This window comes from Littorina saxatilis, linkage group LG17 (assembly GCF_037325665.1).
Source record: "Littorina saxatilis isolate snail1 linkage group LG17, US_GU_Lsax_2.0, whole genome shotgun sequence".
NCBI classification, from domain to species: domain Eukaryota; kingdom Metazoa; phylum Mollusca; class Gastropoda; order Littorinimorpha; family Littorinidae; genus Littorina; species Littorina saxatilis.
The window spans coordinates 47,530,783-47,540,151 of NC_090261.1; positions in this window are offsets into that span (position 1 = coordinate 47,530,783).

Sequence of the window (9,369 nt, forward strand, 5' to 3'; positions counted from 1 at the left end):
AGCGGGGTAGTAGTTGCGCTAAGAAGGATAGCACGCTTTTCTGTACCTCTCTTTGTTTTAACTTTCTGAGCGTGTTTTTAATCCAAACATATCATATCTATATGTTTTTGGAATCAGGAACCGACAAGGAATAAGATGAAAGTGTTTTTAAATTGATTTGGACAATTTAATTTTGATAATAATTTTTATATATTTAATTTTTAGAGCTTGTTTTTAATCCGAATATAACATATTTATATGTTTTTGGAATCAGAAAATGATGGAGAATAAGATAAACGTAAATCTGGATCGTTTTATAAATTTTTATTTTTTTTTACAATTTTCCGATTTTTAATGACCAAAGTCATTAATTAATTTTTAAGCCACCAAGCTGAAATGCAATACCGAAGTCCGGGCTTCGTCGAAGATTACTTGACCAAAATTTCAACCAATTTGGTTGAAAAATGAGCGCGTGACAGTGCCGCCTCAACTTTCACGAAAAGCCGGATATGACGTCATCAAAGACATTTATCCAAAAAATGAAAAAAGCGTTCGGGGATTTCATACCCAGAAACTCTCATGTCAAATTTCATAAAGATCGGTCCAGTAGTTTAATCTGAATCGCTCTACACACACACAGACACACACACACACACACACGCACCCACACACGCACATACACCACGACCCTCGTTTCGATTCCCCCTCGATGTTAAAATATTTAGTCAAAACTTGACTAAATATAAAAAGGAAGAAAAATCCCAAAGATCTCCCTTGACTTTGGGGTATCGCGACTCTGTTGCAATTGCTGCTAGCTTTCCACTGGGAGGAAGTGATCCGAATTTCCCAGCGACGGGACCATCTAGTAATGATATGGAGAAAGAAAACAAAATCAACGGAGTCGCGCTACCCCAAAACTCAAGGGATTTTGATTTTGTGCCGTGACTATTGGGATGACAAGAAGATATCGGGAACATTAACGTGATTTGTAACAAAAACGATTACAAATCACGGGGCGCGCAGACCCTTGAGTTTAACTCCCAGGCTCAAAACTGTAAGGTTCAGCAGCTAAAGTTGCTTCTATGAATACCCCTTCTGACGTCATCGAAAATTTTACCCAGAATTCACCACTTCCGTACTCTCGCGGACGTTCGAGATACAATGGCCGCCAGATCGGAACGCGAAAACGCTTCGCTTCAGCCACGAAATTCGTCGGATTATGGCCTAAACGATTCCGAAATAAACTAAACCCTGTGAGGGAAGGTGAGAAAACAATTTCCTACGGCATGCATATGTCTGGTTAACCTAAGTCACGCCAAAACGCAAATATACGCGTTTTTGACACCAAAGATAGCCTGTTGGGGTCCTTTAAGAAGCTTGCTGGAAATAACCTATAACTAGCCCTCGAGATTTAAAAAAAATGTAACAAAAAGTCTTCTTTTCGAGAAAGTTGATAATTTCACTTATTTTCACTCTGTTTTTGATAAGCTTCTTTTGTTTCCTGTTGTGCTTCAAATAATGCTCTCATCAACCCGAAACAGATAAATCTAGAGCATATTTTAATAGGGCCTTTTACACCAAGGCTATTCTAGGCGACCTTGACCTTGGCCCGCTGTGCCTCGGGCAAAGTCAGCCACTTTTGCGCGTTGTTTGAATGGTGGAGCTGTACGATGGTGCACAAACATTGCTGTTATGGCGTGTGTGGAAGTGATTTAAGACACCGTGAGAGATCACACATGGTCGGTGTTGGATGGGTAACGTTTTCCAAACCCTCTAGAGATTTAGAAAAGTGCCGAAAATGGATTAAACTATGTGGAAGAACGATCGAGAGGTTCAACATCGAAAAAGTCAACAAAGACACCTACATTTGCACAAAACACTTCGTCGGGGGGCACTTGAAAATGACATGCTGCTTTTCTTCATAAGTATAAATGGAACAACAAAGATTGTACCATGCTTTGACTTTATGTGCTGAGAGAGGAAGAAATGGTTTTAATGTAGCTTTTTCATATCCCCATAAACCAAAGTGTGATACTGCAGCTAGTTAGCAAAACAATTTCACTTAAAAACTAGACAGCAAGTGACACATAGTCTACAAACCAATGAACACGAAGGCACTTAAAAAACAGGATCATTCTTTTAATCTTGTCTAAAATTTTGAACATGAATCTCACTGCAAAAACACAATCTGACAGAAGTGTCAGAAAAACAAAACTACTTCAGCATACAAATGGCCCAAAGAATATGGTCTGAAATCAGACAAAAAGCATGACAGCTTGGTGCTTGCAGTTGCATACAACAAGAACACAAAAACAAGTCGCGTAAGGCGAAAATACAACATTTAGTCAAGTAGCTGTCGAACTCACAGAATGAAACTGAACGCAATGCCATTTTCAGCAAGAGCGTATACTCGTAGCATCGTCAGTCCACTGCTCATGGCAAAGGCAGTGAAATTGACAAGAAGAGCGGGGTAGTAGTTGCGCTAAGAAGGATAGCACGCTTTTCCGTACCTCTCTTTGTTTTAACTTTCTGAGCGTGTTTTTAATCCAAACATATCATATCTATGTCACAGTGGAAATGAGAATCCAGTGAGATTCCGAATCGCACTAGTGGAGATTGGAATTCCAGTTTGCACTAGGGCAAACTAGAATTCTCATCTCCACTGGATATTTGCTAGTGAAGATTGGAATTCCAGTTTGCCCTAGTGCAAACGGGAATTCAGTTTCAGTGGAGATGGGAATTCCAGTTTTCACTAGGGGAAATAGGAATTGGGGGAAATAATGTGTTCAAAGGTTTATAATTGTTAAAACCATTTCATCTTGAGCCACTCATGACTTTAAGGCTTACTCATTTCAGGTATTGAAATGCAGAAATTATTTTTTTTTAATTTGAATTGATATAATCGAACAACACAGAGTAATAAGGTTTTATTATCAATATCATTAAATCATATCACACAGTTAAAAGTTTATGAAAGATGAAGCATGAAAGGTAGGCCTATCTATGCTACATGCCTTCACACACACTCCCACACATGCATACACTCACGCACACACACAAACATGCCTTTTTGACTCACATGCGAAGCAAAAGTGAGTCTATGTACTCACCCGAGTCGTCCGTCCGTCCGTCCGTCCGTCCGGACGTCCGTCCGGACGTCCGTCCGTCCGGCCGTCCGGAAAACTTTAACGTTGGATATTTCTTGGACACTATTCAGTCTATCAGTACCAAATTTGGCAAGATGGTGTATGATGACAAGGCCCCCAAAAACATACTTAGCATCTTGACCTTGCTTCAAGGTCAAGGTCGCAGGGGCCATAAATGTTGCCTAAAAAACAGCTATTTTTCACATTTTTCCCATTTTCTCTGAAGTTTTTGAGATTGAATACCTCACCTATATATGATATATAGGGCAAAGTAAGCCCCATCTTTTGATACCAGTTTGGTTTACCTTGCTTCAAGGTCAAGGTCACAGGAGCTCTTCAAAGTTGGATTGTATACATATTTTGAAGTGACCTTGACCCTGAACTATGGAAGATAACTGTTTCAAACTTAAAAATTATGTGGGGCACATGTTATGCTTTCATCATGAGACACATTTGGTCACATATGATCAAGGTCAAGGTCACTTTGACCCTAATGAAATGTGACCAAAATAAGGTAGTGAACCACTAAAAGTGACCATATCTCATGGTAGAAAGAGCCAATAAGCACCATTGTACTTCCTATGTCTTGAATTAACAGCTTTGTGTTGCATGACCTTGACCTTGGGTCAAGGTCACATGTATTTTGGTAGGAAAAATGTGTAAAGCATGTGAGTCGTATGGGCTTTGCCCTTCTTGTTTTACATTTAGTCAAGTTTTGACTAAATGTTTTAACGTAGAAGGGGGAATCGAGACGAGGGTCGTGATGTGTGTGTGTGTCTGTGCGCGCGTGTGTGTGTAGAGCGATTCAGACTAAACTACTGGACCGATCTTTATGAAATTTGACATGAGAGTTCCTGGGTATGATATCCCCATACGTTTTTTTCATTTTTTTGATAAATGTCTTTGATGACGTCATATCCGGCTTTTCTCATTTTTTAACCAAATTGGTTGAAATTTTGGTCAAGTAGTCTTCGACGAAGCCCGGACTTCGGTATTGCATTTCAGCGTGGTGGCTTAAAAATTAATTAATGACTTTGGTCATTAAAAATCTGAAAATTGTAAAAAAAAATTTTTTTTATAAAACGATCCAAATTTACGTTTATCTTATTCTCCATCATTTTCTGATTCCAAAAACATATAAATATGTTATATTCGGATTAAAAACAAGCTCTGAAGATTAAACATAAAAATTATTATCAAAATTAAATTTTCGAAATCAATTTAAAAACACTTTCATCTTATTCCTTGTCGGTTCCTGATTCCAAAAACATATAGATATGATATGTTTGGATTAAAAACACAGAAAAGCGTGCTATCCTTCTCAGCGCAACTACTACCCCGCTCTTCTTGTCAATTTCACTGCCTTTGCCATGAGCGGTGGACTGACGATGCTACGAGTATACGGTCTTGCTGAAAAATTGCATTGCGTTCAGTTTCATTCTGTGAGTTCGACAGCTACTTGACTGAATGATGTATTTTCGCCTTACGCGACTTGTTTCTTGTTTTCATTTGACTGAAAATCCATCAACAGTTCTTGCAAAATGTGCTTTCTGGGTGACATTTTGTACAGCAGTCTATGTTTGGTTTTCGGCAATTGCACCGTTTCGTTAGACAGTCGTTCAGTAGTCGTGGTTTTACAATACAATACAATAATACTGTCGGCTCTGATGGCCGAGGCCATCTCTCTCTCTCTCTCTCTCTCTCTCTCTCTCTCTCTCTCTCTCTCTCTCTCTCTCTCTCTCTCTCTCTCTCTCTCTCTCTCTCTCTCTCTCTCTCTCTCTCTCTCTCTCTCTCTCTCTCTCTCTCTCTCTCTCTCTCTCCTCTCTCATGCTTCATCTTATATAAACTTTTAACTTTGTGATATGATTTAATGATATTGATAAATAAAATACAAAACGTATTGTGCGCAATTACTCTGTGTTGTTCGATTATATCAATTCAATAATTTTTATTTTTTATTTCTGCATTTCAATACCTGCAATGAGTAAGCCTTAAAGTCATGAATAACTCAAGATGAAATGGTTTTAACAACAATTATTAACCTTTGAACACATTATTTCCCCCAATTCCTATTTCCCCTAGTGAAAACTGGAATTCCCATCTCCCCTGAAACTGGATTCCCGTTTGCACTAGGGCAAACTGGAATTCCAATCTTCACTAACAAATATCCAGTGGAGATGAGAATTCTAGTTTGCCCTAGTGCAAACTGGAATTCCAATCTCCACTAGTGCGATTCGGAATCTCACTGGATTCTCATTTCCACTGTGACATCTATATGTTTTTGGAATCAGGAACCGACAAGGAATAAGATGAAAGTGTTTTTAAATTGATTTCAAAAATTTAATTTTGATAATAATTTGTATATATTTAATTTTCAGAGCTTGTTTTTAATCCGAATATAACATATTTATATGTTTTTGGAATCAGCAAATGATGGAGAATAAGATGAACGTACATTTGGATCGTTTTAGAAAAAAATAATTTGTTTTACAATTTTCAGATTTTTAATGACCAAAGTCATTAATTAATTTTTAAGCCACCAAGCTGAAATGCAATACCGAAGTCCGGGCTTCGTCGAAGACTACTTGATCAAAATTTCAACCAATTTGGTTGAAAAATGAGAGCGTGACAGTGCCGCCTCAACTTTCACGAAAAGCCGGATATGACGTCATCAAATACATTTATGAAAAAAAGGAAAAAAACGTTCGGGGATAGCATACCCAGGAACTCTCATGTCAAATTTCATAAAGATCGGTCCAGTAGTTTGGTCTGAATCGCTCTACACGCACGCACGCACGCACACACGCACGCACACACATACACCACGACCCTCGTTTCGATTCCCCCTCGATGTTAAAACATTTAGTCAAAACTTGACTAAATGTAATGGAAAAAAAATGGTCAAACTGAACTATGTGTCGTTCAAAGGAAAAATGGTTTGCCTCAAGGAAAAAGACTGAGAGACATCACATAACTGTACAAGCTCACAAGAACTATTGGTTGTAATCATGAGTACGACTAGACTGAAATGATAAATAATGTGCATCATAGTACTATTCAAGCACTAAAAAGTGCCTCCCACTAGCTTAATTGTTGTCCAAGTGTTTCAAACTACATCACTTATCATAAAACAGAAGCTGTGACTTGGATTTAAATGAAAATCAAAACGCGGAAAAACTCATACTCTAATAATTGTTGTCTAAGTGTTTGTGTGGTTAAAAAAACAAATGTGCCTAATCATGAATGAAATCAGAGCAACCCATATGATCATTAACCATTCACTGCCACTGATCCATACCTATACTCTTTTCAAAAAGGAGATGGGTATGGAAGAGGCAGTGCTACTGTTAGTGATTCAAAGTGCCAGACATCCCAACCTAGTGCTGTGAAATGGGAATATATTCAATATTTCATGGAAGCTTACTAATATTTCCATGTATGCATGCAAACACACTGTGACAGTACTAATACAGTAAAAGCATTATTGAGGGTGAACAGCCTGCTTTACTTGGTTTCAGTGAGGAGTAACAATGCTAACAATAACAATAATAACATGCCTATGTTGTGAAATGTTAAGTACTCCCCCCCCCCCCCCCACTCCCCCGGACACTGGGAAAATCCCAGCAGAATGTCCCCACCTTCGCTGACGATTATGCACAGTTTATATGAGGAAGTGTGCAGGTAGGTTGTCTGCCTCTGTGCCGGTTTTACCTCCGCGGTGCAGACGAAAAACTTTTCCACTTCTGCACATGTATCTCAAGTTGAGCACATGGCCATAAAAAAGGCGATATATCTTCAAAGGATTTGTAAGCTTTCGCCTTCTTCTGGTCGAAATCGTTCTTTTTCTCAATCAGATAGTTCAGGATGTCAACAAGTGAACAACACCGATCCTGGGTGCGTTTGATAGGTCACTTTTTCCTTCGGATGTAAAAGGATCACGTGGTGGAAATCCGATCTGTCGAAGTTTTTCGGAAAGTTTTTCTTGCACGCCCTGTCTTGTAAAATCCGGATCGATCGGTAGTTCCAACTGATTTGCAGTTTTCACAAGTTGCAGCAGACCGTCTCGTCTGTATACAGTAACAGTATCGACAGCGAGTTTGCCCGTACGCAAGGGGAGTAACTCGAAATGACTCAGCGCGCGGTCAGCTGTAAAAGGCCTATTAGTCTGACTTGTACACTAAGTTGTATCATGCTATTTTGAAGTATATGGGGCTTTTTACAGTGATTCGTGAAGGCCGCTTCACTGGTCCATATTAGGCGCCCAGGCTCCTAATATGGACCATTTGTGATTTTTTCTGTATTTAATTTTTGCTGAATGTCTATCAAAGCTATTTCACTCTAATTAGGCCTGAGGGTTAACCTAAGAGAGAAGGACTATCAAACACAAAATGAAACTTCTTCGCAAGAAAACAAGCTAGTTATCAGCATGAAACAAAAAGTGGTCCATATTAGGAGCCCTTCCCCTACTGTGACGCAACAGTGTGTACAGGGGTGAGTTTTGGCGCTCGCCCGCGGCGACTTCAAATCGCGTCGGGCGAGTTCGAAATTCCTCTGAAATCGCCCGCCGGGCGGGTTCAAATTTTGCTGAAGTACAAAGTCGTTAGGCAACGTAGTCAATCGGAACGGCCGGCGAACAAATATCTCTGCGGGCGATCTCAAAATCTGTCACTTCTCTACTGCCCACTCATCCCCCCCCCCCTTCCCCCACTTTGAGGACTCAGGACTACCATCAATCAATGTCAGACACATTGGCTAGACAGCTACTTGACCGTGTCATCACCCCTCCACGAGCCGCTGGCGATTGCATCAGCAGTCAAAATAGTTAAACCCCTATTATCCTGCGCTCACCAATCCTTCAGAGACTTTCACATGTTGTAAAACAGTTTCCTCTCAGATAAAAACTCGCTCATTGACCCCGAGTAAGAAGGTCAGTGTCTCGACAGGCAGCTGTGTTCAGATTGCAAGTAACGGTCATTGACCCAGGTCTCAAGGCCAACCAGCTTTTACAATGCATCTGTCTTTGATCTGACCGCCCATCCAGAGCAAACATATTCCCCCTAGCCCTCTGTATTTTTCCTTTGATGTGCCTGCTATGTACCACTGATCCAGTTTCTGGGAAATGTATATAATTATGTCATTGACTGCAGGGATACTCATTGAGACCGTTTTCCCAAATATGTTAACACCAGCTTTGCTGACCAACTTAGTACAAGTAGTGACAGTACTACTGCTGTCAATTATTTCCCTTCAACTAAGGAAGTAAAAAAAAACCACCCAGATCCACTATATGTGATAAAGAAGAAAAGACAGACCTTCAACAATAGGACAAGGGATGCAACTCTGCTGAATCAAAAGCATAAAGATCACCTGTGAACAATTCTAGGATCAGGAAATCTGAACATCTGTTTGTTTTCATTAGGAAATAGAAATGAAATGTAATGCTTTTGATTATTTATGACTTAAGCTGTGGTAAATTTGGCTGGTATGCAACTTTTACAGCAATATTAATAACACAGACATAAAGAAAAAGAAACAAAACAAAGAAAGCAACTTAGAAAATGTTTTGTTTGTAGTCAGCTTTTTATACTTGGTTTTATACAACAAAAAACATAATTTAAATTAAAAAAAATGCTGATTTACTCTTTTGTAGTGTGTGTTTATGTGGTAAGTAAAGTTCCATAGTAAATTACTTTGTAAATTGTGTGGTAGGGGTACATAAAGGGGGTAACTTTTAGTGAGGTTTAGTGTGTGATTGTGTGACAGGGTGTGAATGTGGTTTTGATTTCTTGTTTCTTTGTGGCGGCTTTTATTTTAAATTCTTTATTAAAACAAGGTTAATTATCATTATATTAAAACATAGCATTTTAGTCATCAAGTTTTCTGTGTGTTTGTGGTAGTTATTAGTAGTGCAAATCCACATGTATGCATTATAAGTATGAATGTACGTCTTTTGTGTATGTGGTTAGCAAGCGACGAGCCGCTGGGGCGGTTGTAAGAAATCCCGGCAAGTTGGGGGCCGGTTGGGATTTGGGGGGGCCGGTTCAATTTTTGACTTACCGGCCCCCCTGGCCGGTAGCAAAAAAAGTTAAGGTACACCCCTGTGTGTACGTCATTTACTTTGGAAAGAGGCCGTAATGAGTTACTTCCCTTCGGGTCTCGTTCTATCACTGACAGCATGCGAACATGCGTTGGATTATTAAGCCGCCTTGTAAAGGGTGCTTACTGGATTTGCTCTGCCTGTTTG